Source organism: Tachyglossus aculeatus, chromosome 3, assembly GCF_015852505.1.
Source record: "Tachyglossus aculeatus isolate mTacAcu1 chromosome 3, mTacAcu1.pri, whole genome shotgun sequence".
Classification (NCBI taxonomy): Eukaryota; Metazoa; Chordata; class Mammalia; order Monotremata; family Tachyglossidae; genus Tachyglossus; species Tachyglossus aculeatus.
The window spans coordinates 7,746,546-7,774,206 of record NC_052068.1 but is presented as its reverse complement, the minus strand read 5'-3'; the positions used below and the strand labels follow the sequence as shown (position 1 = coordinate 7,774,206).

Sequence of the window (27,661 nt, the reverse complement as noted above, 5' to 3'; positions counted from 1 at the left end):
TAGGAGGAGGCAAAGTGATGTATTGCTTTCAAGCCAATGGTGAGAAGTTTGTGTTTGATGTGCAGATGGATGGGCAACCCCTGGAGTTTCTTGAGAAGTAAGGAAACATGTCCTGAGCCTTTCTGTAGAGAAATGATCCAGGCAGTAGAATGAAGTATAGACTGGAATGGGGAGAGACAGGAGGCTGGGAGGTCCGCAAGGAGGCTGATACAGTCATCCAGGCAGGAGAGGATGAGTGATTGTATTACTCATCATCATCATCATCATCAATCGTATTTATTGAGTGCTTACTATGTGCAGAGCACTGTACTAAGCGCTTGGGAAGTACAAATTGGCAACATATAGAGACAGTCCCTACCCAACAGTGGGCTCACAGTCTAAAAGGGGGAGACAGAGAACAAAACCAAACATACTAACAAAATGTATTAATGTGGTAGCAGTTTCGATGGAGAGGAAAGGGCAATTTTTAGTGGTGTTGTGAAGTTGGGGCTGACAGGAGTTAGCGATGGATTGAAAATATGGGTTGAATGAGAGAGAGGTGAGACAAGGATAATGCCAAGGCTATGGGCCTAGCGGTTAGAGCACGTGTCCACTAAAAGTCAGGCTTCCCATTGGGCAAATTAGCCCTCTCCCCATGGCCCCTTGGGGGAGCAGATGCCTGAAGAGTGATTTGAGGTGTACACTTAGGCTCTGGACCTTGGGCATGGAAAGGATGGAGTTAAAACAGTGGAATAATGGATGGTTCCTTTGTTTTAGAGGAATAAGTTGAGTCTATTCAATTAGTAATCACAGGCCTTCACTGCTGGTAAATGAAAATTAGATGAGGCCTCAGTTCCCTAAATAAAGCACGTTAACATTGATTCAGCAGTTCTGTAATCTTTTAAGTTGAAATCAAGGGACAAAGGGTGAGGGGGGGTTCTCCTCAGAGACTGCCCTAATGCACACTGATATGGATAATGCCTTCTTTCCCTGAGCAAGAACATGATAGGGGTACAGTAATAATTATAATGAGGATATTTGTTAAGCATTTACTTTGGGTCAAGCACTGTTCTAAGCAGTAGGCACTTTTTTAGGTACGCCTCCTCATTCTCATTGTTTTTTTCCTAATTGTGGTTTGTCACAGGGAGTTGAGCTTTTCCACTGTGGAGATGTTGGCCCACTCGTAAACTGTATTCTTCCACACAGGAGAAATCCCATCTTCTTATTTTTAAAATGATGATGATGTTATTGGTTAAGCACTCCCTTTGATATTTGTTAAGCGCTTACTAAGTGCCAGTGGCTACCAATCAATCTGTGCATCAGGCAGAAACTCCTCACCCTGGGCTTCAAGGCTCTCCATCACCCCGCCCCCTCCTACCTCACCTCCCTTCTCTCCTTCTACAGCCCAGCCCTCACCCTCCGCTCCTCCGCCGCTAATCTCCTCACCATACCTCGCTCTCGCCTGTCCCGCCATCGACCCCCGGCCCACGTCATCCCCCGGGCCTGGAATGCCCTCCCTCTGCCCATCCGCCAAGCTAGCTCTCTTCCTCCCTTCAAGGCCCTGCTGAGAGCTCACCTTCTTCAGGAGGCCTTCCCAGACTGAGCCCCTTCCTTCCTCTCCCCCTCGTCCCCCTCTCCATCCCCCCATCTTACCTCCTTCCCTTCCCCACAGCACCTGTATATATGTATATATGTTTGTACATTTTTTTTTACTCTATTTATTTATTTATTTTATTTGTACATATCTATTCTATTTATTTTATTTTGTTAGTATGTTTGGTCTTGTTCTCTGTCTCCCCCTTTTAGACTGTGAGCCCACTGTTGGGTAGGGACTGTCTCTATATGTTGCCAATTTGTACTTCCCAAGCGCTTAGTACAGTGCTCTGCACATAGTAAGCGCTCAATAAATACGATTGATGATGGTGATGATGCCAGGCACAGTCCTAAGTCCTGTTGTAGATCACAAATTATCTAGGTTGGACACAGGCTGTGTCCCACATGGTGTCTCTCCCATCCTAAAAAAACCCTCTCTTGACCCCACCTCACCTTCTAGTTATCACCCCAACTCCCTCCTACCATTCCTTCCCAAACTCCTTGAATGAGTTGTCTACAAGCGCTGCCTCGAATTCCTCAACACGAACTCTCTCCTCGACCCCCTCCAGTCTGGCTTCCGTCCCCTACATTCCACGGAAACTGCCCTCTCAAAGGTCACCAATGACCTCCTGCTTGCCAAATCCAACGGCTCATACTCTATCCTAATCATCCTCGACCTCTCAGCTGCCTTCGACACTGTGGACCACCCCCTTCTCCTCAACACACTATCCAACCTTGGCTTCACTGACTCCGTCCTCTCCTGGTTCTCCTCTCATCTCTGCGGTCATTTATTCTCAGTCTCTTTTGCAGGCTCCTCCTCCCCCTTCCATCCCCTTACTGTGGGGGTTCCCCAAGGTTCAGTTCTCGATCCCCTTCTGTTCTCGATCTACACTCACTCCCTTGGTGACCTCATTCGCTCCCACGGCTTTAACTATCATCTCTACGCTGATGACACCCAGATCTACATCTCTGCCCCTGCTCTCTCCCCCTCTCTCCAGGCTTGCATCTCCTCCTGCCTTCAGGACATCTCCATCTGGATGTCTACCCACCACCTAAAACTCAACATGTCCAAGACTGAACTCTTTGTCTTCCCTCCCAAACCCTGCCCTCTCCCTGACTTTCCCATCACTGTTGATGGCACTACCATCCTTCCCGTCTCACAAGCCCGCAACCTTGGTGTCATCCTCGACTCTGCTCTCTCATTCACCCCTCACATCCAAGCCGTCACCAAAACCAGCCGGTCTCAGCTCCGCAACATTGTCAAGATCCACCCATTCCTCTCCATCCAAACCGCTACCCTGCTCATTCAAGCTCTCATCCTATCCCGTCTGGACTACTGCATCAGCCTCCTCTATGATCTCCCATCCTCGTGTCTCTCCCCACTTCAATCCATACTTCACGCCACTGCCCGGATTGTCTTTGTCCAGAAACGCTCTGGGCATGTTACTCCCCTCCTCAAAAATCTCCAGTGGCTACCAATCAATCTGTGCATCAGGCAGAAACTCCTCACCCCTTCCTACCTCACCTCCCTTCTCACCTCCCTTCTCTCCTCTACAGCCCAGCCCGCACCCTCCGCTCCTCTGCAGCTAATCTCCTCACCGTGCCTCGTTCTCGCCTGTCCTGCCGTCGACCCCCGGCCCATGTCATCCCCATGGCCTGGAATGCCCTCCCTCTGCCCATCCGTCAAGCTAGCTCTCTTCCTCCCTTCAAGGCCCACCTGAGAGCTCACCTCCTCCAGGAGGCCTTCCCAGATTGAGCCCCTTCCTTCCTCTCCCCCTCGTCCCCCTCTCCATCCCCCCATCTTACCTCCTTCCCTTCCCCACAGCACCTGTACATATGTATATATGTTTGTACATATTTATTACTCTATTTATTTATTTATTTATTTTACTTGTACATATCTATTCTATTTATTTTATTTTGTTAGTATGTTTGGTTTTGTTCTCTGTCTCCCCCTTTTAGACTGTGAGCCCACTGTTGGGTAGGGACTGTCTCTATATGTTGCCAATCATCATCATCATCATCATCATCAATCGTATTTATTGAGCGCTTACTATGTGCAGAGCACTGTACTAAGCGCTTGGGAAGTACAAATTGGCAACATATAGAGACAGTCCCTACCCAACAGTGGGCTCACAGTCTGAAAGTGGGAGACAGAGAACAAAACCAAACATACTAACAAAATAAAATAAATAGAATAAATAAATAAAAATGTTGCCAATTTGTACTTCCCAAGCACTTAGTACAGTGCTCTGCACATAGTAAGCGCTCAATAAATACGATTGATGATGGTGGTGATGACAGAATGCCCTCCCTCCCAACATCCGCCAAGCTAGCTCTCTTCCTCCCTTCAAGGCCCACCTGAGAGCTCACCTCCTCCAGGAGGCCTTCCCAGACTGATCCCCTTCCTTCCTCTCCCCCTCATCCCCCTCTCCATCCCCCCCATCTTACTCCTTCCCTTCCCCACAGCACCTGTATATATGTATATATGTTTGTACATATTTATTACTCTATTTATTTTACTTGTACATATCTATTCTATTTATTTTATTTTGTTAATACGTTTGGTTTTGTTCTCTGTCTCCCCCTTCTAGACTGTGAGCCCACTGTTCGGTAGGGACTGTCTCTATATGTTGCCAACTTGTACTTCCCAAGCACTTAGTACAGTGCTCTGCACACAGTAAGCACTCAATATATGATTGATTGATTGATTGATTGATTGTTCCCAGTCTTGATCCCCATTTCACAGATGAGGTAACTGAGGCACAGCAATTTGCCCAAGGCCATACAGCAAACAAGTGGCAGAGACAGGATTAGAACCCAGGTCCTTCTGACTCCCAGGCCGATGCTCTATCCACCAGGCCACGCTGCTTCTCACCGCACCAGCCTTGGTGGCTAGCCCTGGTTCTTGCTGAAGCCCTGGTTGGCAGTGGTGTGTTTGGTTTGTGACTGGGGTCCATTATTCCAATAGGGCCGCTGAGAGCTGCTTTTACAATGAACGTATCCCGTTATTTTGAGAAGTGTTTGCACATAGTAAGCGCTTATTAAATGCCATTATTAGTATTCAGTGAAAGGGAATGGACCTGGGATTCAGGGGATATGTGTTCTAATCCCGGCTCTGCCACTTACTGCTGTGTGACCTTGGGCGAGTCACCCAACTTTTCAGTACCTCAGTTTTCTCATCTGCAAAATGGAGATTCAAAACCTGTTCTCCCTCCCGCTTTAGACTGTGTCCAAAGTGATTATCTTGTATCTACCCCAGTGCTTAGTAAAGCACTGAGAGAAGCAGGGTGGCTTAGTGGAAAGAGCCCGGGCTTGGGAGTCAGAGGTTGTGGGTTCTAATCTCGGCTCCACGACTTATCAGCTGTGTGACTTTGGGCAAGCCACTTAACTTCTCTGTTGCCTCAGTTACCTTGCCTGTAAAATGGGGAATAAGACTGTGAGCCCCAGGTGGGACGACCTGATTACCTTGTATCTACCCCAGTGCTAAGAACACTGTTTGGCACATAATACGTGCTTAACCAGTCTCTTTACTGGTCTCCCTGCCTCCTGTCTCTCCCTCCTTCATTCTCGTCTAACAGCCAGATCATCTTTCTGAAATGTCACCTCACACACTTCCCTCTGCTCCTCAAAAACCTCCACTGATACCTGTATCCCTCCACATGCAAGAAAAAAGTTCATTAACATTCACGTTAGGGCTTTTGACCAGCTCTCTCTGGGTCGGTCTGTCAATCCATGGTATTTATTGAGCATTTACTCTGTGCAGAGCACTGAACTAACCACTTGGGAAAGTACAATGCAAAAGAGTTGGTAAACGCAGTCCTTGCCCACACGGAGCTTATAGTCTACAAGAGGAAGCAGACATTAAAATAAAGGATGGAGAAGGGAAGTGGTAGAGTATGAAGATATTTATTGTTGTATTGTCCTCTCCCAAGTACTTAGTACAGAGTAAGTGCTCAATAAGTACAACTGACTGATATGGGCATAAGTGGTGCGGGGCTAAATGCGTATAAAAGTGCTTAAGGGGCAGACAGCAGAGAAGCAGCATGGCTCCGTGGAAGAGCACGGGCTTTAGAATCAGAGGTCATGGTTTCAAATTCCAGCTCTGCCAATTGTCGGCTGTATGACTTTGGGCAACTTCTCTGTGCCTCAGTGACCTCATCTGTAAACTGAAGATTTACTGTGAGCAGAGGGAAGTGTGTGAGGTGACATTTCAGAAAGATGATCTGGATGTTAGACGAGACTGAAGGAGGGAGAGACTGGAGGCAGGGAGACCAGTAAGACTGAAGGAGGGAGAGACTGGAGGCAGGTAGACCAGTAAGAAGACTGGTTAAGCACGTATTATGTGCCAAGCGGTGTTCTAAGCGCTGGGGTAGATACAAGGTAATCGGGTCGTCCCACCTGGTGCTCACAGTCTTAATCCCCATTTTACAGGCGAGGTAACTGAGGCAACAGAGAAATTAAGTGGCTTGCCCAAAGTCACACAGCTGATAAGTGGTGGAGCCGAGATTAGAACCCACAACCCACAACCAATGTAACCTCTCCAGCGCTTAGAACAGTGCTTTGCACGTAGTAAGCGCTTAATAAATGCCATTAAAAAGTGCATAGCTGACACAGAGAGGGCATACTCTCTCCCCCACCCGCCACCCTCAATTCCAGCTTTTTGCTTTTTCCAAGTTCACCATCTCACTGTGTCTGCTCTAGATTCCCCTGCCTCCAACCTCAGGCGGAACTGTGCCTCTCAAATCTGCCAAACCACAACTTCTGTGTCCTCCTAAATTCCCACTCCTCCAGGAAGCTTTCTCTGATTAATTCCCGGCACCTCCTCCCCTCATCCATTCTATTCGTGTCCACGAGAAGTGTGGATTTATGTGTCTTTTTTCTTGGTATGTTCAATTATTTATACAGCTATCTTGTCCTCCTGCTCTTGCTGTTTGGAAATAATTTCTGGCTGCCGACCCCATTAGATTACTAGCTCCTGGAGGGTAGGGACTGTGTGTCTTCCTTCTATTGGACTCCCTCAAGCTCTTAGTATAGCGCTTCACACAGAAGCTCAATGTAGACCTTGGATAATGAGAGTGAGTTTAGAGGGCATGAACTGTTAATGGTAAGAGACCATTAACATTAACATTAACATTGAAGTTAACTTTAACATTGACAGACCATTAAGAGACCTCTGGAACAGAATACTGTGTCTTCAGTCTTCAGATAAATATATCCATTATATTGAACTCTGGAATGCTTAGTTCATTCAGTGCTGTGCACATAGTAAGTGCTCAACAAATACCACTGATTGATTGAAATACTTGGGTTTAAGTGTGGCCAGAGAACTGGACTAATTATTTCTTCAGGGTGTTTCTAGCTCAGGACTCCAGTGACTGCAAAGATATCTCCCAGGGCCTTTTCACTTTTCAAATTGGCTTTTCCGTAATTGGTCCCTTGGTCAAAATACCGGGTACGTCTCCCATCCACAGATGGGCAAATTAAAGAAAGCAATAGAGATGCAGAAGTCTGAGGAAGGATTATAAAGCTGGGAGTGAATCACTCCTCTACATCTTTGAAAATATGTTCAATTCCCAAGGGGTCAGATCTCCTGCTGAGTCACAGGAGGCTCAAACTCTCTTGGACCAAAGTGGTGGCCTGTATTTTATTTTATTTTTTTATTATAATAATAATAGTGATGTCATTTGTTAAGCGCTTACTATGTGCCAAACACTGTTCTAAGTGCTGGGGTAAATGCAAGGTAACCAAGTTGTCCCACGTGGGGCTCATGGTCTCAATCCCCATTTTACAGATGAGGGAACTGAGGCCCAGGGAAGACTGTGAGCCCACTGTTGGGTAGGGACTGTCTCTATATGTTACCAATTTGTACTTCCCAAGTGCTTAGTACAGTGCTCTGCACATAGTAAGCGCTCAATAAATACGATTGATGATGAAGTGACTTTCCCAAGTTCACACAGCAGACAAGCAGCGGAGGCGGGTTTAGAACCCATGACCTCCGAGTCCTAAACTCATGCTCTTGCCACTAGGCCAAGATGCTTCAATGGTATTTGCTAAGTGTCACTATGTGCCAAGCACTGTACTGAGCGCTGGGGTGGATACAAGCTAATCAGGTTGGATACAGTCCACGTCCCACTTGGGGCTCACAGTGGTAATTCCCATTTGACAGATGAGGTCACTGAGGCCCAGAGAAGTGAAGGGGCTTGCCCAAGATCACACAGTGGACTAGTGGCGGAGCCGGGATTAGGCAAAAACTCCTCACCCTTGGCTTCAAGGCTCTCCATCACCTCACCCCCTCCTACCTCACCTCCCTTCTCTCTTTCTACAGCCCAGCCCACTCCCTCCGCTCCTCTGCAGCTAATCTCCTCACTGTGCCTCGTTTTCTCCTGTCCTGCCGTTGACCCCCGGCCCACATCATCCCCCTGGCCTGGAATGCCCTCCCTCCGCACATCGGCCAAGCTAGCTCTCTTCCTCCCTTCAAAGCCCTACTGAGAGCTCACCTCCTCCAGGAGACCTTCCCAGACTGAGCCCCCTCCTTCCTCTCTCCCTCCTCCCCCTCCCCACCCCCCCCGCCTTACCTCCTTCCCCTCCCCACAGCACCTGTATATATGTATATATATTTGTACGTATTTATTACTCTGTTTTATTTGTACATATTTATTATATTTATTTTATTTTGTTAATATGTTCTGTTTTGTTCTCTGTCTCCCCCTTCTAGACTGTGAGCCTGCTGTTGGGTAGGGACTGTCTCTATATGTTGCCAACTTGTACTTCCCAAGCGCTTAGTACAGTGCTCTGCACACAGTAAGCGCTCAATAAATACGATTGAATGAATGAATGAATGAACCCACATCCTTCTAACTCCCGGGCCTGGGCTCTAGCCACTAGGCCCTGCTTGTTCTGTAAAATATCAGTCAGTTCTATCAGGCTGGAGCCTTAATGTCATGGGACGGGTCATCAGCCCAAGAGGTCTTCATTTCCTCCGTTCCCTTTCCCTTCTCCATCATCTATACCCTTGGATCTGTCCCCTTTAAGCATTTGACATTCACCCCATCCTCAGCCCCACAGCACTTATGTCCATATCCATCATTTATTTGAATGTCTGTGTCCACCTCTACCCTCTCAGAATCATACCTGGAGAGTTTCTAGTCCTCTACCAGTCTCAACTATGAGAGGGAGAGTGAAGCAGAGGCCTGTCCATTCCATTCCTAGCTTGGTCAGTGGCTAGCGAGTGGCAGGCCATCTGCTACAAGTCAAGGCTCCCCCATGCTGGACAGTGGCGGCACGGGAGGGAGATGAGGCTGGAAACTCAAGTTGACTGCATGGAAAGAGGCAATGGTAAACCCCTTCCAGATTTTCCCAAGAAAACTCCATGAATCCACTACCAGAACAATTGTAGATGGCGGTGGGGCGTTCTGGGAGAAATGTGTCCATGGTGTTGCTATGGGTCTACAACATAAAACAAGTCCACCTCCAGACTGTAATCTCTTTGTCGGCAGAAAACACAGCATGAAGGAGCTGTGGCCTAGTGGATAGAGCCCGGACCTCGGAGTCAGAAGGACCTGGGTTCTAATCCTGGCTCCGGCAATTAGTCTGCTGTGCGACCTTGTACAAGTCACTTCACTTCTTGGGGCCTCAGTTCCCTCATTTGTAAAGTGGGGATTAAGACTGTGAGCCCCTTCACTGTGGACAGGGTATGTGTCTATTGTTCTGTTGTGCTCTCCCAAGTGATTAGTGCAGAGCTCTGCTCACAGTAAGCACTGAATAAATACAACTGACTGACTGATTAATCGGGCTGAATTAGGTGCTGGGCACTGTTCTTTGCTCTTCTGAATTGGGAAACTTCAGCAGTAGCAAGACACCACATATTCTTTTTTCTCAAGGAGCTTACAGTCTAATGGAAATAGGAGAGATAAGATGCCAAGTTATTACACTGGCTGCCACTGTGAGAGATTTGGTTGGAATATTTTTACCATCTTTACCATTAAGCCTTGATGGGAGCTGAAATATTAATCTCCTCATATTTCACCGAGGGCCTCAATGAACCGTATCTTCTCAGCAGTTTTCAGATCCACCTCAATGACGCTGCCGTTTTCTGTGGGAGAATTACCAAGTGTGAAGATTTAAAATTAGATAGAGACTAAACAAGGGGGAAAAAAATCATTTTAACACATGCAAGTACAGGGCCTTCGGAATTATTAGCTTCCAACCTCTCTGCTGGTAATTTTTCCAGAGAACAGCAGAACACCTGTGTTTATTTGCATTGGGGTCGGGCTTGCTGATGTTTGTTTTGTAAGCAAATGCATTTTGAAGCTTTTAGGAGGTATTTGTCCATGTACATTTGGTCAAGCAAAAAATGCATTAAAGCTTACTCACTTCCAGTAACACTGAAACTATAGCGATGCTTACATAGCTGCCAATTGAACAAGTGAAGCCAGGATTAATATTTAACCAGATACTTTATGAAGTCTGATTGATCTATTAAGGCCAGTTTAAAATACACAATTCTTTAATTAAGGTTAACTACCTGTTAGAACTCAATGTCCCAGAAAGTTTAAAGATGGTTAGCATTTAACAGTCAGTGCTTCCTCACATTCAAATGCAATAAACCCATGAAAATGGTGTTGGTGGTTTAGTGAAAGAATGGCCTAAGCTACACATATAATGGAAAAATCAATTTTTCCATCATCTTATACTCAACCTGAAGAGACATCTTTAAATGGCTGAGCAGGTGGTGGAAGTGTGGGCTAAAATTGGAAACTCTAAACCAGATATTCAATCAATCAATCAATCAATTGTATTTATTGAGCGCTTACTGTGTGCAGAGCACTGTACTAAGTGCTTCACTTAGTTGGCTGGGGAAGAGAGTGAGAAAGGGAGAAGGAAGAAAAAGAGGGAGAGAAGGAATGAATGAGAGACAGAGAAGGAAAAAGAGTGAGAATGAGAGAAAGAAGGAAAAAGCGAGAAAAAAGAGTGAGTGAAGAAAAAGTGAGAGACAGAAAAGGAAAAAGTGAGAGAGAAGGAAAAAGAGAGGAGGGTAAGAGAAGGAAAAGTGAGAGAGGGTAGTAGAAGAGAAAGGGAAGGAGTGAAAGAAGGAAAGAATGAGAAGAGACAGATGGAGAGTAAGAGAGGAAAGAATGAGTGAGGGAAGGAAAAGAGAGAGAAGGGAAAAAAGAATGAGAGATGCAAAAGTGAAAAGGGGAAGAAAAAGTAATTGAAGGAAAGTGGGAGAAGGAATGGGAGAAAAATAAGAGAGTGATAAAAGGAAAGAGTGAGAAAAGGAAAGTAAGAGGGGAAAAGAGTGAGAGAAGGAAAGAGTGAGTGACAGAAGGAAAAACAGAGAGGAGGAAAAAGAATGAGAGAAGCAAGAGTGAAGGGGAGAGGAAAAGTATAAGAGAAGGAAAGAGTGGGAAGAGAGTGAGAGGAGGAAAGGTTGAGAGAAAAATGAAAGAGTGAGAGAATGACAGGGTGTGAGAAAGTAAAGGAGAGTGAGAGTGAGAGAAGGAAAGAGTGAGAAAAAGGGGGGAAAGTGAGAGAAGGAAAGAGAATGAGAGTGAGGGAAAGAGAAGGAAAGAGTGAGAGAGCAAAGGAAAAGGAGTGAAGATTGGAATACAGTGGCCTTTCAAAAGGCTTTAAATTCAGGAAATCACAAGCAGTTCCATTTTGTTTCCTCTGCGGGAAGTGTGATTTCCCATTTATGTAAAACATATTTTGGAAGTTTGGGAAACCTCCTGAAGCCTGAGAAGTCTCTGTGGACTTGGCAATTGGGAGATCAGATAGCCACCAGGCCCTGGTCCTGGGTCCCTGCCCTCCAGCTTCCTATGGAAAAAGGAGAATAGGACTGGGAGGCCTTCCCTTTCTTCCAAGAGGCCTTCCCTGACTAAGCCCCCCTTTCCTCTTCTCCCACTCCCTTCTGCATTAGCCATACTTGTACGTCTGTTGATTTTACTTGTACATCTGTTTATTTTACTTGTACGTATTTACTATTCTATTTATTTTATTTTGTTAATATATTTTGTTTTGTTGTCTAGACCGTGAGCCCGTTGTTGGGTAGGTACCATCTCCATATGTTGCCAACTTGTACTTCCCAAGCACTTAGTAGAGTGCTCTGCACACAGTAAGCGCTCAATAAATACGATTGAATGAATGAATTAATCTTTTAGTTATCGCCCTATCTCCCTCCTACCATTCCTTTCTAAACTCCTTGAACGAGTCGTCTACACGCGCTGCCTCGAATTCCTCAACGCCAACTCTCTCCTCGACCCCCTTCAATCTGGCTTTCGTCCCCTACATTAAATGGAAACTGCCCTCTCTGCCGTCTCAAAGGTCACAAATGACCTCTTGCTTGCCAAATCCAATGGCTCCTCCTCTATCCTAATCCTCCTTGACCTCTCAGCTGCCTTCGACACTGTGGACCACCCCCTTCTCCTCAACACACTATCCAACCTTGGCTTCACAGAGTCCGTCCTCTGCTGGTTCTCCTCTTATCTCTCCAGCCATTCATTCTCAGTCTCTTTTGCGGGCTCCTCCTTCCCCTCCCATCCCCTTACTGTAGGGGTTCCTCAAGGGTCAGTTCTTGGTCCCCTTCTGTTCTCGACCTACACTCACTCCCTTAGTGAACTCATTCGCTCCCACAGCTTCAACTATCATCTCTACGTTGATGACATCCAAATTTACATCTCTGCCCCTGCTCTCTCTCCCTCCCTCCAGGCTTGCATCTCCTCCTGCCTTCGGGACATCTCCATCTGGATGTCTGCCCACCACTTAAAACTCAACATGTCCAAGACTGAACTCCTTGTCTTCCCTCCCAAACCCTGCCCTCTCCCTGACTTTCCCATCACTGTTGACAGCACTACCATCCTTCCCATCTCACAAGACTGCAACCTTGGTGTCATCCTCTACTCCGCTCTCTCATTCACCCCACACATCCAAGCTGTTACCAAAACCTGCCGGTCTCAGCTCTGGAACATTGCCAAGATCTGCCCTTTCCTCTCCATCCAAACCACTACCCTCCTCGTTCAAGCTCTCATCCTGTCCCGTCTGGATTACTGCATCAGCCTCCTCTCTGATCTCCCATTCTCCTGTCTCTTCCCACTTCAATCCATACTTCACGCCGCTGCCCAGATCGTCTTTGTCCAGAAACGCTCTGGGCATGTTACTCTCCTCCTCAAAAATCTCCAGTGGCTACCAATCAACCTACACATCAGGCAAAAACTCCTCACCCTCAGCTTCAAGGCTCTCCATCACCTCACCACCTCCTACCTCACCTCCCTTCTTTCCTTCTACAGCCCAGCCCACACCCTCTGCTCCTCTGCTGCTGATCTCCTCACAGTGCCTCGTTCTCACCTGCCCCGCAGTCGACCCCTGGCCTGGAATGCCCTCCCTCTGCACATCCGCCAAGCTAGCTCTCTTCCTCCCTTCAAAGCCCTACTGAAAGCTCACCTCCTCCAGGAGGCCTTCCCAGACTGAGTCCCCTCCTTCCTCTCCTCCTCCCCATCCCCCCCACCCTACCTCCTTCCCCTCCCCACAGCACCTGTATATATGTATATATGTTTGTACGCATTTATTACTCTATTTTATTTGTACATATTTATTCTATTTTGTTAATATGTTTGGTTTTGTTCCCTGTCTCCCCCTTCTAGACTGTGAGCCCTCTTTTGGATAGGGACCGTCTCTATATTTTGCCAACTTGTACTTCCCAAGCGCTTAGTACAGTGCTCTGCACACAGTAAGCGCTCAATAAATATGATTGAATGAATGAATGAATCCCCCCTCTAAGCCCCACAGTGCTTATGTCCATTTCTTAATTTATATTAATGTCTATCTCCCCCTATAGACTGTAAGCTTGTTGTAGACAGGGAATGTGTCTATTTATTGTCCTGTTGTACTCCCTCAAGTGCCTAGTACAGTGCTCTGAACACAGTAAGTGCTCACTAAATATGACTGAATGAATGAATGACTGAATACTAAGGATGATGACAGAGTAAAGAACTAGGGACTTTGGGCTTGTTAGAACAGATTAGTTGAGAACTTACTGTGTATTCCAATAAGCCCCCGTCCTAAGCATTTGGGACTCTAAACTTGTTATGGGAAGGGAGTGTGTCTGCTAATTCAGTTGTATAGTACTCTCCCACTTTGTATAGTATCGTATAGTATCTTAATGTGTATAGATTAGAGAAGCAGCATGGCTCAGTGGAAAAAGCACGGGCTTTGGAGTCAGAGGTCATGGGTTCAAATCCTGGCTCTGCCAATTGTCAGCTGTGTGACTTTAGGCAAGTCACTTAACTTCTCTGTGCCTCAGTTACCTCATCTGTAAAATTGGGATAAAGACTGTGAGCCCCCCGTGGGACAATCTGATCACTTTGTAACCTCCCCAGCACTTAGAACAGTGCTTTGCACATAGTAAGCACTTAATAAATGCCATCATTATTATTATTATGATTATTATTATTAGATTCTGCACATAGTAATTTCTCACTGTCCCGCTGGATAATAATAATAATAATGGCATTTATTAAGCGCTTACTAAGTGCAAAGCATTGTTCTAAGCGCTGGGTAGGTTACAAGGTGATCAGGTTGTCCCATGGGGGGCTCACAGATTTAATCCCCATTTTACAGATGAGGTAATTGAGGCCCAGAGAAGTTAAGTGACTTGCCCAAAGTCACACAGCTGATAGTTGGCAGAGCAGGGATTTGAACCCATGACCTCTGACTCCAAAGCCCGGGCTCTTTCCCCTGAGCCACGCTGCTTCTGGATGGCAGGATGGGATTGTCATGATAATGATGATACTGATAATAATGATACTAATAATAATGATACTCCTCCTTCTTCTCCTCCTCCTCCTACTACGCCCCTATCAGGATGGCACCCGGAGAGTTTCCAGTACTCCACCAGTCTCAGCTATGGGAAGAAGTGTGAAGCAAAGGCATACCCATTCCATTCCTAGCTTGGCCAGTGGCTAGCAAGTGGCAGGCAATCTGCTACAGGTCAAAACTCCCCTGTGCTGGGCAGCAGCAGCACGGGAGAGAGTGGAGTGTGGACACTTAAGTTTACTATGTGGAAGGAGATGATGGTAAACCACTTCCATACTTTTACCAAGGAAACTCTATGGATCCACTATCAGAACGATTGCAGAAGGAGAGCAGGGCATTCTGGGAGAGATGTGTCCATGGCGTCACTGTAGGTCAGAGACGACTCGACAGCATAAGACAAATCAAGACTACTACTACTAATAATAATGATAGTATGTGCCAAGCACTGTTCTAAGTGCTGGGGAGATACAAGGTAATCAGGTTGTCCCACGTTTTGTTGTCCCTCTCCCCCTTCTAGACTGTGAGCCAATTGTTGGGTAGGGACCATCTCTACGTGTTGCCAACTTGTACTTCCCAAGCGCTTAGTACAGTGCTCTGCACACAGTAAGTGCTCAATAAATATGATTGAAAGAATGAATGAATGAATGAATCCCCATTTGACAGATAAGGTAACTGAGGCATGTAAATGTTAAGTGACTTGCCCAAAGTCACACAGCTGACAAGTGATGGAGCTGAGATTAGAACCCATGACCTCTGACTCCCAAGCCCATGCTCTTTCAACTGAGCCACACTGCTTCTCTATACTGATAATGATAATAATAATAATACTACTACAACTAATAATAATGATACTAATAGTACTACTAATGATGATCATAATAATTATGGTATTTGTTGAGTGCTTACTATGTTCCAGGCACTGTACTAAGTGCTGGAGTGGATGCAGGGTGATCAGGTTGGAAACAATCCCTATCCTACATGGGGCTCACAGTCTTAATCCCCATTTTACAGAGGAGGAAACTAAGGCACAGAGAAGTGAAGTGACTCAATCAAGGTCACACAGCAGACAAGTGGTGGAGCCAGAATTAGAACTCTGGTCCTTTTGACTCCCAGTCCTGGGTTCTATCCTCTAGGCCACTCTGCTCTCTTGGCCTAGCATACTAATGATAATGATAACTGTAATATTTAAGTACTCCACAAAAATGGATACATTTCTCTTCGAAGGTCCCTTTGAGTATACATTATTGAAAAACAACATTCAGACCTGGCTCTGGATAATCCAGCCATGAAAGCGCAGTGCTGGGAATATTAGTAATACATGCAACCTTAACGAACTTCGGATGAATCACCTCTAATTATTGTCTGGATCGGGAGAAAGCCAAGAACATTCAGAGAAACCAACAAGCCTTCTCGCAGATATCTGAGGGAATTGATCTAGGATGGGAGAGTCCAGACCAGATGGAGACTTAGGAGAGACCCAGTATTAAGCCCTGGGTAGATGCAAGGAAATCAGCTTGGTCACAGTTATAGGCTACCTCATCTGACACAAACAATCGATTCATCAATCAGTAGAAAAAAATTCAGAACTAAGTAGAGAGAATTGATAAAACCGGAGGTGGAAGCTTTCTGGGGAAAAGTGAGAGATGTACCTTTTCCCAAAGAATCATCACCATGAGAGACTGGGGGGTGGGGGTGGGTGGGGGATGAAGGGCAGAGAGAGCCAGCTAGGGTTGGAGTCTACATGATCAGTGGTACTTACTGTTTGCGGAACACTGTACTAAGTGCTTGGGAGAGTATGATAAAACAGAGTTGGTAGTTTCCCCCTTCTAGACTGCGTGAGCCTGTTGTTGTGTAGGGACCGTCTCTATATGTCGCCGACTTGTAGTTCCCAAGCGCTTAATACAGTGCTCTGCACACAGTAAGTGCTCATCCCCCTCTCCATCCCCCCCATCTTACCTCCTTCCCTTCCCCACAGCACCTGTATATATGTATATATGTTTGTACATATTTATTACTCTATTTATTTATTTATTTATTTATTTTACTTGTACATATCTATCCTATTTATTTTATTTTGTTAGTATGTTTGGTTTTGTTCTCTGTCTCCCCCTTTTAGACTGTGAGCCCACTGTTGGGTAGGGACTGTCTCTATATGTTGCCAATTTGTACTTCCCAAGCACTTAGTACAGTGCTCTGCACATAGTAAGCGTTCAATAAATACGATTGATGATGATGATGATGATGAAGTGCTCAATAAATACGATTGAATGAATGAATGAAAGTTCCCTGCCCAAGGGAGTTTACAATGGAAGAAAAGCCCTTCAATAAACCTTCTCACACTTCACTACTTAGTGAAAATTCCCTTTGAATCTTTTCAGTGTTGAGAAATCAAGCATGAACAGGATCTCGAATTATTGAAGTAGACAAATCGGTATAAATTGACATAGTTTGGGGAGTACCTACTAAATATATTTTCCATCTTGTCCTGCCATCACCTCAAGCTTAACATGTCCAAAACAGAACTCTTTACCAGAACTTTCCAGAACTCCTTACCCAAACCCTGTCCACCCTGTGACATTCCCATTTCTGTAGACAGCACCACCGCCCTTCTTGTCTCATGAGCCCATAAGCTTGGCATTAGCCTTGACTTCTCTCTCTCATTCAACCCGCATATCCATCTATCACTAAATGCTGTCAGGCCAACCTTCACGTCGCTAAAATCAATCTTTTCCTCTCCATTCAAACTGCTCCCACGTTAATCCAAGCACTTAGCCTATCCCTCCTTGATTACCATATCAGCCTTCATGCTGACCTCCCGGCCTCCTGTCTCTTCCCACTCCAGTCCATACTTCAGTCTGCTGGCCAGATCATTTTTTTACAAAAAACATTCAGTCCATATTTTCCCTCTCCTCAAGAACCTCCAGTGGTTGCCCATCCACCTCCACATCAAACAGAAACTCCTTACCATTGGCCTTAAAGCGATCAATCACATTGCCTCTTCATACGTCTCTTCGCTACTCTCCTACTCCAGTCCAGCCCACACACTTAGTTTTTCTAATACCAACCTTCTCACCGTACCTCCATCTTACCTGCCTCACTGCTGGCCACTCATCTGCATCCCACCTCTGTCCTGGAATGTCCTCCCTTTTCCTTTCAAAGCCCTACTGAGAGCTCACCACCTCCAGGAGACCTTCCCAGGCTGAGCCCCCTCCCCATCCCCCCGCCTTACCTCCTTCCCCTCCCCACAGCACCTGTATATATGTATATATGTTTGTACATATTTATTACTTCATTTATTTATTTTACTTGTACATATTTATTCTATTTATTTATTTTGTTAATATGTTTTGTTTTGTTGTCTGTCTCCCCCTTCTAGACTGTGAGCCCGCTGTTGGGTAGGGACTGTCCCTAGATGTTGCCGACTTGTACTTCCCAAACGCTTAGTACAGTGCTCTGCACACAGTTAGTGCTCAATAAATACGATTGAATGAATGAAATGAATATCTGACAAAGACTCTCCCCCCCTTCAAAGCCTTATTAATAATAACAATAATAATAATGGCATTAATTAAGCTTTTACTTGTACATATCTATTCTATTTATTTTATTTTGTTAATATGTTTTATTTTGTTCTCTGTCTCCCCGTTCTAGACTGTGCACTCAATAAATATGATCGATTGATTAAGTGCCTACTATGTGCAAAGCACTGTTCTAAGCACTGGGGAGGTTACAGGGTGATCAGGTTGTCCCACGTGGGGCTCACAGTCTTCATCCCCATTTTAGTAATAATGATGGTATTTGTTAAGCGCTTACTATGTGCAAAGCACTGTTCTAAATGCTGGATAATAATGGCATTTATTAAGGGCTTACTATGTGCAAAGCACTGTTCTAAGCACTGGGGAGGTTACAAGGTGATCAGGTTGTCCCATGGGGGGCTCACAGTCTTAATCCCCATTTTATAGATGAGGTAACTGAGGCACAGAGAAGTTAAGTGACTTGCCCAACATCACACAGCTGAAAATTGGCAGAGCCAGGATTCGAATCCATGACCTCTGACTCCAAAGCCCGGGCTCTTTCCCCTGAGCCAAACTGCTTCTCTGATCATCTGCCCGTCTCCTCCAAGAGGACTTCCCTGACTAAGCCTCATTTTCTCTTCGCCCACTCCCTTCTGCATTTCCCTGATTTGCTCTCTTTATTCACCTCTTCCTCAGCCTCACAGCACTTTTGTACATATCCATAATTGATTGATTGATTGATTGATTGATTAAGCACTTGAGAAGCAGCTTGGCTCAGTGGAAAGAGCACGGACTTCGGAGTCAGGGGTCATGGGTTCAGATCCCTGCTCCGCCACTTGTCAGCTATGTGACTTTGGGCAGGTCACTTCACTTCTCTGTGCCTCAGTTACCTCATCTGTAAAATGGGGACTAAGATTGTGAGCCCCACATGGGACAACCTGATCACCTTGTAACCTCCCCAGCATTAGAACTGTGTTTTGCATATAGTAAGTGCTTAATAAATGCCATCATTATTTATTTTGATTAAATGATGTCTCCCCCACTAGACTGCAAGCTCACTGTGGGCTGGGAATGTGTATATTATATGGTTGTGTTGTACTCCCCCAAGCACTTAGTACAGTGCTGTGCACATGGTAAGCACTCAATAAATGCGATTGATTGATTGATTGATTGACTTGAAGATTTGCAGTAACTAAACCTGTGGGAAGGAACAGATGGTTCATTTATTGGAGCTATATGTGTGTCTTTCCCCTCCACCCCCTAGACTCTTGAGAGCAGGGAATGTAACTGTCAAGCACTTAGTACAGTGCTATGCACACAGTAAGCACTCAATAAATACGATTGATTGATTGAGGGATTGGACTTGAGTGAACCATTACCAGATACAAGGCAGTCATTAATCTAGACTGTAAACTCATTGTTAAACTATAGGCTCACTGTGGGCAGTGAATGTTTCTACAATGGCTCTGTTGCATTGTATTCTCCCAAGTGTTTATAATACAGTGCTTTGCACACAGTAAGCACTCAATAGAGCCCATTAATAGGTTGTCAAAGGGCTCAATAGAGTGTTTTGGCCTGAAACTGGACATGGTTGCAGGATCGGAGGCAAAACCATGCCTCCGTGCTCCACCTCTTACACTAGTGAAAGAATTGACTAAAAGGAACAGATTCCTTCAGCATTTTTTTAATCCTCTGAAGAATGACATATCCTAACCACCAGCACGAAACCTTAGGAATAGTAATCCAAAACCAAGGTTGCTTTCCTCACATTTGTTCCTAGTTCAAATTACAGGATTTGTTATGTGTTACCAATAGGGTGACGTGATTGACTTAATACATCCAAATTTGCTGAAAGGCATTCATGGCAGAACTGTCGAACATAATTTGCTCTCTCCATTCATATGCAGTGCTAACAAATGATCGTTAAATAAGGCTGAATTACTGGGAGCTTTCCTCTGGGTTTCTGCTTTCTCTGATCTCTCCAGCTCGGTATGAATTCTGTTATATGGTGTTTTCGATTTAAATTGGGATTGGAAAAGTTGAGATCAGCGCTTCAGGAGTTCTCATTTTCCACTCAGTACATGTTTACAGCAGTTGCTGAAAATACCATTAGCGTCAGTCTTTGCTAATAAAAGATTTCTATCTTTTTTTTTTCCTGAAATGCCTCCTTCATTAGAACAGATGTGCTTTTATGGGAGTTCCTGGTTAAACTCGTCAACAAAGCCATTTGTCAAAGATTTCAGACCTTCCATATATGTGGCTTGAGACACAATAAATTCTCAGTCAATACGTTATCAATAGATAATGGATATTGATATTCAATAAAGACTCTCCATAACATTTATAGAGAGTGCCTATTTGGTTGGTATACTGTAATGAGCCGAGCACGGGCCTGGCAGTCAGAAGGCTCTGGGTTCCAGTCCTGGCTCTATTACTTGTCTGCCACGTGACTTTGGGCAAATCATTTCACTTTTCTGGGCCTGTTACCTCATTTGTAAAACGGGGATGAAGACTGTAAGCCCAGTGTGGGACAGGGACTGTGTCCAACCAAATTAGCGTGTGTCTACTCCAGCATTTAGAACAGTGCCTAGAACAGAGTAAGTGCTTAACAAATACCATTAAAAACAAAAACAAAATAAAAGGCAGTGAAATAAGTAATGATGGCATTTATTAAGCGCTTACTATGAGTCAAGTGCTGTTCTAAGCACTGGGGAGGTTACAAGGTGATCAGATTGTCCCATGTGGGGCTCACAGTCTTAATCCCCATTTTTACAGATGAGGTAACTGAGGCCCAGAGGAGTTAAGTGACTTGCCCAAAGTCACACAGCTGACAATTGATGGAGCCAGGATTTGAACCCATGACCTCTGACTCCAAAGCCTGTGCTCTTTCCACTGAGCCATGCTGCTTATCTAATCGGTAGATATGATTCCTGCCCTTGAGGAGTTTACAGTCTAATTTATTTTAATGTCTGTCTGTCTTCCCCTCTAAACCATAATCTTCGTGTGGGCAGGGAACATGTCTACTAACTCTGTTGTATTGTTCTCTCCCAAGCGCTTAGTACAGTGCTCTGCAAATACAATTAGATCACTGTGGGCAGAGAATGGGTTTCTTTCCTAGTCTTATGTCATTGAGTCATCTCTGACCCATAGCGACACCAAGGACACATCTCTCCCAGAATGCCCCACCTCCATCAGCAATCATTAGTGGACCCATAGAGTTTTCTTGGTAAAAATACCAAGAAATGGTTTACCATTGCCTCCTTCTGCTCAGTAAATTTGAGTCTCTGCTCTTACCTCTCTCCCGTGCAGCTGCTGCCCAGCACAGGTGAGTTTTGATTTGTAGCAGATTGCCTGCCACTTGCTAGCCACTGGCCAAGCTAGGAATGAGTAGGCCTCTGCTTCACTCTCCCTCCCATAGTCAAGACTGGTAGAGTACTGGAAACTTTCCAGGTGTGACCCTGAGAGGGAGAGAACATGTTTACCAACTCTGTTATATTGAACTCTCCCAAGCACTTACTTTATAGTGCACTTCAAACAGTAGGCGCTCAATAAATGCCACTGATGGATTGATCGATCGATTGACCAGGAGAAAATAATTCCATGAATAGTGTGGTATAAGGAATGTAGATGAATAAGTACATAGGATGGGGAATGTCAGTCAGAAGGTACCAAAGTTGTCATAGTATATCAGCCTTTTAGCTGACCTCCCTGCCTCCTGTCTCTCCCCACTTCAGTCCTTACCATACTCTGCTGCCCGGATCATTTTTCTACAAAAACGTTCAGTTCCCTACTCCTCAAGAACCTCTGCATCAGATAGAACTCCTCACCATTGGCTTTAAAGCAGTCAATCACCTTGCCCCTCCTAACTCACCTCGCTACTCTCCTTCTACAATCCAGCCTGCACACTTTGCTCCCCTAAAGCCAACCTACTCACCGTACCTCAATCTCATCTACCTCGCCGCTGACCTCTTGCCCACATCCTGCCTCTGGCGTGGAATGCCCTCCCTCCTCATTTCCGGAAGACAATAACTCTCCCCCCACTCAAATCCTTAATCCCCATTTTACAGATGAGGTAACCAAGGCCCAGAGAAGTGAAGTGACTTGCACTTCAAGTCACACAACAGACAAGTGGCGGAGCTGGGATGAGAACCCAAGTTCTTCTAACTCCCAGGTCCATGCTCTATCCACTAGGCCACGCTGCTTCTTTAAGTGATCCATTGAGATCACTTCTTTCCAGGAAACTGTAGGACTATCTCAGGGTTCCAAAGAAAGTCAGTATCTAAGACTCATTGCAAGTATTTATGCTTTATTGAATATGCATGCAAAATACTTGGAAAATGCAGTTCAGTTTGTTCTTATAAGCAAGCTAGGGATATTGAAGGGATTATACATTTCTCTGTGAGCAAGTCTTTATATGCAGTTGGAAAAGCAGTTCACTTGCTGGTTGAAAGAAGGCAAGTGTTTAGAATTGTGTACCCTTGTTCCCTTGAGGTAAGGTAATATCAGTATTATTGTTTCTTTACTGACCAAGCAAAGTGCTGTTATGAGCCCTGGGAAAGAGGCAAGGGTTATTACTTGCTCCCCCTATCACCCCTGCCAGGAGCTCTCTCTCCCACAGAATCCATCAGACCACAGTCCTCCCCCTCTTCAGAGCCTTCCTAAAGTACTGCCTCTCTCAGGAAGCCTTCCCTGATTAATTCACACCCTAGTCCTTCTATGGACTGTAAGTTTGTTATGGGCAGGGAATATGTCTGCTCATTTCTCTTGTATTGCACTCTCCCAAGCATGTAGAACAGTGCTCTGTAATTGTAAGCCCTCAATAAGTACTATTGATCGATTGACTGATTGCTCAAACCAACAACCATCCTTAGCATTTCTGTATTTTATTCCATCTTTAACATTTACACACATATGCATATTCAATCATTCATCTGTTTCATCCTAACCTTCATACTATTTCATCCTAACCTTCGTATTTCCTGTCCTTCCTCCTGATTCTATTATTCTTAAATCAATCCATCAATCAAGAGTATTTACTGAGTGCTTATTTAGTGCAGAACACTGGACCAGAAATTAATAATAATAATATTTGTTAAGTACTTACTTTGTGCCAGGCACTGTACTAAGTGTTGGGGTGGATACAAATACATAGACATATGCATATGTATATATGTGTCATTTATTTATTTATTTATTCATATTAATATCTGTTTCCCCCTCTAGACTGTAAGCTTATTGTGGGAAGGAATGTGTCTTTGTTGTTATAATGTACTTGCCCAGTGCTTTGCACACAGTAAGCGCTCCATAAATATGACTGAATGAACGAATGAAAGTAAATTGATTTGGATACAGTTCCTGTCCCATGTGGGGCTCACAGTCTCAATTCCCATTTTACAGATGAGGGAATTTAGGCACAGAGAAGTGAAGTGACTTGCCCACAGTCACATAGCAGACAAGAGATGGAGCAAGGATTAGAACCCATGACCTTCTGACTCCCAGGCCCAAGCTTTATCCATTACACCATGCTGCTTCACTGGGAGAGTACCAGCTTCAGTTGGAAGAGTACCAAAGAGTTGGCAGACAAAACGCCCATCCCACAAGGACTTAACAGTCTATAAAATCTATAAAATTACTGGTACATGTACATTTAATCTATAAAATTACAGATATATTTGCCATGCATGTCAGGAAGAAAATATACCCCATAATACAACCATTCATTAAGCATCTATGGTTCTGAGGAGGAACTCAATCTGGATGCCTTATAGGACATAACAATAATAATAATAATAATGGCATTTATTAAGCACTTTCTATGTGAAAAGCACTGTTCTAAGTGCTGGGGAGGTTACAAGGTGATTAGGTTGTCCCACGGGGGGCTCACAGATATAGATTATGCATATATCTATACATATATATGTATATGTATATCCTATGATATATAAATGTGATATATATTCATTCATTCATTCAATAGTATTTATTAATAGCTTACTGTGTGCAGAGCACTGTACTAAGTGCTTGGGAAAGTACAATACAACAATGAACAGAGATATTCCCTACCCACAGCGAGCTCACAGTCTAGAGAGGGGAAGACAAGACATCAATACAAATAAATAAAATGACAGATATGGACATAAGTGCTGTGGGGCTGGAGGTGGGAAAGAGCAAAGGGAGAAAGTCAGGGCAACACAGAAGGGAGTGGGAGATGAGGTAAAGTGGTGCTTTGTCTGGGAAGGCTTCTTGGAGGAGATGTACCTTCAATAAGGCTTTGAAGTGAGGGAGAGTCATTGTTTCTTGGATTTGAGGAGGAATGGAATTCCAGGTCAGAGATAGGATGTGGGCCAGGGTTCGGCGGCAAGATAGGCAAAACTGAGGCACAGTGAGAAGGTTAGCTGCACTAGAGGAGCAAAGTATGTGGGCTGGATGGTAAAAGGAGGGAAGCAAGGTGAGGTAGGAGAGGGCAAGGTGATGCACTGCTGGAAAGCCAATGGTGAGGAGTTTTTGTTTGATATGGTGGTGGATAGGCAACCACTTGAGATTTTTGAGGAGAAGGAAAACATGTCCAGAACGTTTTTGTAGAAAGATGAAGTGGGCAGTGGAATGAAGTATGGACTGGAGTGGGGAAAGACAGGAGTTTGGGAAGTCAGCAAGGAGGCTGATGCAGTAATCTAGGTGGTATATGATGAATGATTGTATTAATGTGGTAGCAGTTTGGATGGAGAGGAGAGTATGGATTTTAGTGATGTTGGGCAGGTGGGACTGACAAGATTTGGCAATGGATTGAATATGTTGGTTGAATGACAGTTAAGGAGTTAAGGATAATGTCAAGGTTATGGGCTTGGGAGACAGGAAGGGTGGTGATGCCATATACAGTGATGGGAAAGTCAGGGAGAGGTCAAGGTTGGGGGAGAAGTAAGGAGCTCTGTTTTGGACATGTTAAGTTTGTGGTGATGGGAAGACATCCAAGTAGAGATGTCTTGAAGGCAGGAGGAGATGTGAGCCTGGAGAGAGAGATAGAGAGAGAGTGATTGGGAGAGGAGATGTAGATTTGGGTATCATCTGCATAGAGATGGTAGTTGAAGCCATGGGCACCAAAAAGTTCTCCACGGGAGTGAGTTTAGATGGTGAATACGTATATATGTATAAGTATAGTATATATAGTATTCCCAGTACTGTAATTCCCAGCCTGCCTGTAACAAACAGACTGCTGACCGGGATCTTTCAGGAAATCCAAGTGAAAACCTAAAGACTCCAACCTCATTACAGCCCAGCTTCCCCAGGCAGAAGACCAAAACTGCTCTGCTTATTCACTGCACTATATACTACTATAAGTATAATAATAATATATTATATCATTATAATATATTATATGCATATTTGCATATTAGATTATATATAATAATGGCATTTATTAAGCGCTTACTATATGCAAAGCATTCATTCATTCAATCATATTTATTAAGTGCTTACTGTGTGCAGATCACTGTACTAAGCACTGGGGAGGTTACAAGGTGACCAGGTTGTCTCATGTGGGGCTCACAGTCTTAATCCCCATTTTACAGATGAGGGAACTGAGGCACAGAGAAGTTAAGTAACTTGTCCAAGGTCACACAGCTGACAAGCGGCAGAGCTGGGATTAGAATCCATTACCTCTGACTCCAAAACCCGGGCTCTTTCCACTGAGCCACGCTGATATATACAAACAAGCTCCTGTACTGTCTGGCTCCCCCTTTGCGTGCGAGTTAATGGGGGTATCCCAAACAGGGCCTGCCTCTGCATCTGTAAGCCCGTTGTTGGGTAGGGACTATCTCTATATGTTGCTAACTTGTACTCCCCAAGCGCTTAGTACAGTGCTCTGCACACAGTAAGTGCTCAATAAATATGATTGAATGAATGAATGAATGATCCTGCCTCCTCCTCTCCTGACCTAGATGAAACCTTTCTGTAAGTTGAGCGTCCGCACTAAGGATTGCTGCATGCCAGTCTGGTCTCTCTGCTACAGTGGTCTCCCAGCCATCCACCGTGCAGAATCACTTTGTCTGAGTCTTTAAACCGTTCATTCTGTCTTCCCGGCTTGGAGGTGGCCCTCTTCATATCCCCGAACACAACGGCTGAGTGGGGAATAGAAGATTCTGTCAGCTGTCAGGCCACAATGAAAAACAAAGCCCCAAAGCCTAACAATAGCAGTGAAACCAGCTGGGAACATTTGTCTATTGCATTTGGAAAACGGGCCAAAGGACTTGGAATGGGATTTCTCTTCCTGGAACAAAGGCTTTTGGCTGCCGTTTAACTGCTAATTTCCATTGCAGAGTAAGTGACTGTGGTGGAGTTAGAAACTTCAGGATGGCATTATTGTGGTGCCCCGGAGAGACTGAGAGGCAATGAATTATACATTTGGGCGAGTGGGTTTTGCTCTAATATGAAGTGAAATTGAGTCTATTAATTGTGTTGCTAGGTGCGGTTGATTAAAAATGTACCAGGCCATGGACATATCGTGAAGACACAACTTTGGCATGTTGGAGCCCCATGAAAAATGTAGGAGGGTTTATTTTAGCTCTTCATCTTGACCCACATGAGCATGGAATTAAAAATAAATCCTTTGAAAAAGCTCACTCTTCTCATTGTTCATCCTTTGGATGAAGATGGCCTACTTTGATTTAATTTTATTTTATTACCGCTAGCATTTTCAGTTGCCGGCTTTGCGGAATAAAATCCCATCTCCTGAAGAATAAATATTTTAACATCTTCACTTTTTAAAATATTTACATGTCCCAGGAAGATTTTGAATCCTTGCCTGTTTCCTGGGACTGGATCTGATTCAATTTCAGAGTTGGATTAGCAGATGATATCTGGAAAGTTTGTTCATTTTTGAACTTTGAGCTAAGCATCCGCTTATAATTTGCCCCCCTGTCAGATTTTTTTGAAAGGGTAAATGAAGTAACTTTATCAGGTCATTCGTCAGTCAATCGATCATATTTATAAAGTGCTCACTGTACTAAGTGCTCAGGAGAGTACAATATAATGATAAAAGATACAGTCCCTGCCCACAACGAGGTCATTAAGCATCACTTAGCAACTGACTAAACTCTCTGAGTGTGTATTCTGGTGTCCAGCGCAGGTTGGCTCGCTTATGGCCCTATTAATCAATCAATCAATCAATGGTATCTATTGAGCACTTACTATGTGCAGAGCACTGTACAAGCACTTGGAAGAGTACCATATAACAGAGTTGGTAGACGTGTTCCCTACCCATAATGAGTTTACAGTCTAGCGGGGAAGACAGGCATTAATATGAATAAATAACTTATAAACATATAATTTAAAGAGATGTACATAAATCCTATGGGGTTGAGAGTGGGATGAATATCAGATGTCCAAAGGTTCCAGATCCAATTGCATAGATGGCGCAGAAGGGAGAGGGAGCTGGGGAAAAGAGGTATACATCGGGCAAGGTCTCTTGGAGGAGATGTGACCTTAATAATAATAATAATAATAATAATAATAATAATGGTATTTGTTAAGCACTTACTATGTGCAAAACACTGTTCTGGGGGATACAAGGTGATCAGGTTATCCCACGTGGGGCTCACAGTCTTAATCCCCATTTTACAGATGAGGGAACTGAGGCCCAGAGAAGTGAAATGACTTGCCCGAAGTCACACAGTTAACAATTGGTGGAGATGGGATTTGAACCCATGACCTCTGACTCCAAAGCCCGTGCTCCTTCCACTGAGCCATGCTGCTTCTCTAATAATGCC

The 27,661-nt window shown here is 44.6% G+C and overlaps 1 protein-coding gene and 1 non-coding gene across 3 annotated transcripts in view; both read left to right on the top strand.

The window, feature by feature from the left end:
- STK32C (serine/threonine kinase 32C) overlaps positions 1–27,661 on the top strand; it is a 277,510-nt gene that overhangs the window by 63,358 nt on the left and 186,491 nt on the right. The window lies entirely within an intron of this gene.
- LOC119926330 lies at positions 8,689–8,826 on the top strand. Its single transcript, XR_005450216.1, has one exon. It is a non-coding gene; the product is annotated as a small nucleolar RNA SNORA7 (small nucleolar RNA).